Raw genomic sequence first — 6,088 nt, 5'->3', positions numbered from 1 at the left:
CATTCAATTAAAACTTGTCTAACCTCTCACCTTATCAAATTCAGCCAAATTTGGAGTTGATGTGCTCTGTTTTAGCTGCTACTTATTTGTACTGATTCACTGAGCCTTAATATAGCTCATATTAACACAGTCCGTGGTTACTGTTTTGAGTGAGAACAGGATATAAGTACTACATGTTCTTGGACATCAATACCAGCTTGATCTTTCTCAATTGCTAAGTCCCAGAATTGTTAAAGATGTTTTACTCTGAGGTAATAGTGTACATTTTAAAGTGATTGTATTTACTTTTTAAAAAACGATTTGTCAAATGTCATCACAAATGAACAATGTCCAGATTGTACCAATTTTATACATTCTTAAATTTTTTTATTATTTTTTTATTTTATATATGCTTTATTTATCTCATTGAGCATTTTTAAAATTTAATAAGTTCAGGGATACACGTGTAGGATGTGCATATTTGTTACATAGGTAAAACATGTGCCATAGTGGTTTGCTGCACCTATAAACCCATCACCTGGGTATTAAGCCCAGCATGCATTAGCTACTTATCCTGGTGCTCTCCCTCCCCTCACTTCCCCAACAAGCCCCAGTGTGTGTTATTCCCCTCCCTGTGTCCATGTGTTCTCATTGTTCAGCTCCTGCTTATAAGTGAGAACATGCAGTGTTTGATTTTCTGTTCTAGTGTTAGTTTGCTGAGGATAATGGCTTCCAGCTTCATCCATGTCCCTACAAAGGACGTGATCTTGTCCCTGTTTATGGCTGCATTGTATTCCATGGCATATATGTACCACATTTTCTGTATCTGGTCTCTCATTGATGGACATTTGCGTTGATTCCATGTCTTTGCTAGTGTAAATAGTGCTGCAATTAACCTACATGTGCATGTATCTTTAAAACAGAATGATTTATATTCCTTGGGGTATATACCCAGTAATGGGATTGCTGGGTCAAATGGTATTTCTGGATCTAGGTCTTTAGGAATTGGCACATTGTCTTCCACAATGGTTGAACTAATTTACATTACCACCAACAGTATAAAAGCATTTCTATTTCTCCACATCCTCACCAGCATCTATGGTTTCTTGACTTTTTAATAATTTCCTTTCTGACTGGTGTGAAATGGTATCTCATTGTGGTTTTGATTTGCATTTCTCTAATGATCAGTGATGTTGAGTTTTTTTTCATATGTTTGTTGGCTGTATAAATGTCTTCTTTTGAGAAGTATCTGTTCATGTCCTTTGCCCACTTTTTAATGGTTTTTTTTCTTGTAAATTTGTTTAAATTCCTTGTAGATTCTGGATATTAGACCTTTGTCAGATGGTTAGATTGCAAAAATTTTGTCCCATTCTGTAGGTTGTCTGTTTATTCTGATGATAGTTTATTTTGCTGTGCAGAAGTTCTTTAGTTTAATTAGATCCCATTTGTCAATTTTTGCTTTTGTTGGAATTGCTTTTGGTGTTTTGTTCATGAAGTCTTTGCCCATGCCTACGTCCTGAGTGGTATTGCCTAGATTTTATTCTAGGGTTTTGGTTGTTTTTTTTTTTTTTAATTTATTTTATTTTATTTTTTATTTTTTATTTTTTAGTGTAATTTTTTTTTTTATTATACTTTAGGTTTTAGGGTACATGTGCACAATGTGCAGGTTTGTTACATATGTATCCATGTGCCATGTTGATTTCCTGCACCCATTAACTCGTCATTTAGCATTAGGTGTATCTCCTAATGCTGTCCCTCCCCCCTCCCCCAACCCCACAACAGTCCCCGGAGTGTGATGTTCCCCTTCCTGTGTCCATGAGTTCTCACTGTTCAATTCCCACCTATGAGTGAGAACATGCGGTGTTTGGTTTTTTGTCCTTGCGATAGTTTACTGAGAATGATGGTTTCCAGTTTCATCCATGTCCCTACAAAGGACATGAACTCATCATTTTTTATGGCTGCATAGTATTCCATGGTGTACATGTGCCACATTTTCTTAATTCAGTCTATCGTTGTTGGACATTTGGGTTGGTTCCAACTCTTTGCTATTGTGAATAGTGCTGCAATAAACATACATGTGCATGTGTCTTTATAGCAGCATGATTTGTAGTCTTTTGGGTATATACCCAGTAATGGGATGGCTGGGTCCAATGGTATTTCTAGTTCTAGATCCCTGAGGAATCACCACACTGACTTCCACAATGGTTGAACTAGTTTACAGTCCCACCAACAGTGTAAAAGTGTTCCTATTTCTCCACATCCTCTCCAGCACCTGTTGTTTCCTGCTTTTTAAATGATGGCCATTCTAACTGGTGTGAGATGGTATCTCACTGTGGTTTTGATTTGCATTTCTCTGATGGCCAGTGATGATGAGCATTTCTTCACGTGTTTTTTGGCTGCATAAATGTCTTCTTTTGAGAAGTGTCTGTTCATGTCCTTTGCCCACTTTTTGATGGGGCTGTTTGTTTTTTTCTTGTAAATTTGTTTGAGTTCATTGTAGATTCTGGATATTAGCCCTTTGTCAGATGAGTAGATTCTTAAATTTTTAAAACTTCCTACTTTCATGTGTAATTTCCTGGGACAGGGGCTTCCCAACTGAGTTGCTAGAAATGTCCTTGATAGGTGCTATGGCCTTGATAGCTTAAGTTCTTTAGAATTATTTTGGCTAACTTTGCCTTCATGAAATCCATAATTTTTAAATGTAAGTATTTGTTAAATAATTTTTAGTGTAAGCATAATATAAGCACATATTAAGTTTCTTCCAATGGCAAAAAATCATACAAAAAAGTAAAAATCCATCACCTTCATTTTTCCACTACCAATCCCATTCCATAAAAAGTTAACTACTGTTGTTTATTAAGAACATCTAGAGATTTTATATGTAAATAATATTGTAGCCTAGATTCCCCCAGAAAAGTTAAGGAAGAAAGAGATAATTTGTCTAACCAGTATCTACCTCCAACTGATCAAAAGTTTACACAACAAACTGTAACTCCCCTAAACTTCCTGGTTGAGCATACATGGGTGCTGGGCAGTGTTGCATACATGGGTGCGGGGCAGTGTCTGTTCGGGAAGCCTCAGGGCAGGACATGAAAGGTGTTTGGTAGGGATATGAAGTAAAATAATGTCAAATTAAGCCTCATCCTCCATGAAAGCTTTTGCATTTTCCACTGCCCAGTGAGAAATGCAAAAGGTTTCATGAGGAAAAAGAGTCAAGTGAGGCTAAGAGTCTGAAGTGGTACATAGAGATGTTTAACATATTTTGTATGTAAAGTTGTGTGTGTGTATGTGTGTGTGTGTGTGTGTGTGTGTGTGTAAATTTAAGTATGGAAAAACTATCAATCTTTTTTTTTCAACTTTTGTTTTAGGTTCAGGGGATACATGTGAAGGTTTGTTACTTTGGTACATTGAGTGATGTTAAGGTTTGGATTACAAATGGCCGAGGTACTGGGCATAGTATCTAATATTTTTTCAACCCTCCCCATCTCCCCACTCTAGTAGTCCCCAGTTTCTACTGTGGCCAACTTTGTGTCCGTGAGTACCCATTGTTTAGCTCCCACTTAAAAGCGAGAACATGAAGTATTTGGTTTTCTGTTTCTGCATTAATTTCCTTAAGATAATGGCCTCCAGCTGAATCCACGTTGCTGCAAAGGGCATGATTTTATTGTTTTTTATGGCTATGTAGATTCCATGGCATATAAGTATCATGTTTTCTTTATCCATTCCATCACTGATGGAAACCTAGATAGATTCTATGTCTTTTGTTATTGTGAATAATGCTTTGACAAACACGTGAGTACTTGTGTCTTATTGGTAGAATTATTTATTTATTTATTATACTTTAAGTTCTGGGATATATGTGCAGAATGTGCAGGTATGTTACATAGGTTTACCTGTGTTATGGTGGTTTGCTGCATCCATCAGCCCATCATCTACATTAGGTATTTCTCGTAATGCTATCCCTCCCCTTGCTCCCCATCCACTGACAAGCCCTAGTTGTGATGTTCCCCTCCCTGTGCCCATATGCTTTCATTGTTCAACTCCCACTTATGAGTAAGAACATGTGGTGTTTGGTTTTCTGTTCCTATGTTAGTTTGCTGAGAATGATGGTTTCCAGCTTCATCCATGTTCCCGCAAAGGACATGAACTCATTCTTTTTTATGACTGCATAGTATTCCATTGTGTATACGTGCCACTTTTTCTTTATCCAGTCTATCACTGATGGGCATCTGGATTGGTTCCAAGTCTTTGTTATTGTGAATAGTGCTGCAATAAACATACATGTGCCTGTGTCTTTATAGCAGAATGATTTGTAATCCTTTGGGTATATGTGCAGTAATGGGATTGCTGGGTCAAATGGTATTTCTGGTTCTAGATCCTTAAGGAATCGCCACACTGTCTTCCACAATAGTTGAACTAATTTACACTCCCACCAATAGTGTAAAAGCACTGTATTTCTCCACATCCTCTCCATCATCTGTTGTTTCCTGACTTCTTAATGATGCCATTCTAACTGGCATGAGATGATATCTCATTGTGGTTTTGATTTGCATTTCTCTAATGACCAGTGATGATGAGCTTTTTTTCATGTTTTTTGGCCACATAAACGTCTCCTTTTGAAGTGTCCATTCATATCCTTCACCCACTTTTTGATAAGGCTGTTTGTTTTTTTCTTGTAAATTTGCTTAAGTTCTTAGTAGATTCTAGATATTAGCCCTTTGTCAGATGAATAGATTGCAAAAATTTTCTTCCATTCTGTAGGTTGCCTGTTCACTCTGATGACAGTTTCTTTTGCTGTGCAGAAGCTCTTCAGTTTAATTAGATCCCATTTGTCAATTTTGGCCTTTGTGGCCATTGCTTTTGGTGTTTTAGTCATGAAGTCTTTGCCCATGCCTATGTCCTGAATGGTATTGCCTAGGTTTTCTTCTAGGGTGTTTATGGCTTTAGGTCTTATATTTAAGTCTTCAATCCATCTTGAGTTAATTTTTGTATAAGGTGTAAGGAAGGGGTCCAGTTTCAGTTTTCTGCATATGGCTAGCCAGTTTTTCCAACACCATTTATTAAATGGGAAATCCTTTCCCCATTGCTTGTTTTTATCAGGTTTGTCAAAGATCAGATGGTTGTAGATGTGTGGTCTTATTTCTGAGGACTCTGTTCTGTGCCATATCTCTGTTCTATATCTCTGTTCTGTATCTCTGTTCTATATCTCTGTTTTGGTACCAGTACCATGCTGTTTTGGTTACTGTAAACTTGTAGTATATTTTAAAGTCAGGTAGCATGAGGCCTCCAGCTTTGTTCTTTTTGCTTAGGATTGTCTTGGCTATACAGTCTCTTTTTTCATTCCATATGAAATTTAAAGTAGTTTTTTTCTAATTCAGTGAAGAAAGTCAATGGTAGCTTGATGGGAATAGCACTGAATTTATAAATTACTTTGGGCAGTATGGCCATTTTCACAATATTGATTCTTCTTATCCATGAGCGTGGAATAATGTTTTTCCATTTGCTTATGTCCTCTCTTATTTCCTTGAGCATTGCTTTGTAGTTCTCCTTGAAGAGGTCCTTCACATCCCTTGTAAGTTGTATTCCTAGGTATTTTATTATCTTTGTAGCAATTGTGAATGTGAGTTCACTCATGATTTGGTTCTCTGATTGTCTATTATTGGTGTATAGGAATGCTTGTGATTTATGCACACTGATTTTGTATCCTGAGACTTTACTGAAGCTGCTTATCAGCTAAAGGAGATTTGAGGCTGAGACAACAGGGTTTTCTAAATATACAATCATGTAATATACAAACAGAGACCATTTGATTTCCTTTCTTCCTTGTAAATACCCTTTATTTCTTTCTTTTGCCTGATTGCCCTGGCCAGAACTTCCAATACTATGTTGAACAGGAGTGGTGAGAGAGGGCATCCTTCGACTTTTGCCGGTTTTCAAAGGGAATGCTTCCGGCCTTTGGCCATTAAGTATGATATTGGCTGTGGGTTTGTCATAAACAGCTCTTATTATTTTCAGATATGTCCAATTAACACCTACTTTATTGAGTGGTTTTAGCATGAAGGGGTGTTGAATTTTATGGAAGGTCTTTTCTGCATCAAATTGAGATAAT

Source organism: Symphalangus syndactylus, chromosome 9 (genome assembly GCF_028878055.3).
Source record: "Symphalangus syndactylus isolate Jambi chromosome 9, NHGRI_mSymSyn1-v2.1_pri, whole genome shotgun sequence".
In the NCBI taxonomy this organism is placed as follows: domain Eukaryota; kingdom Metazoa; phylum Chordata; class Mammalia; order Primates; family Hylobatidae; genus Symphalangus; species Symphalangus syndactylus.
Note: the sequence above shows the minus strand (reverse complement) of the source record.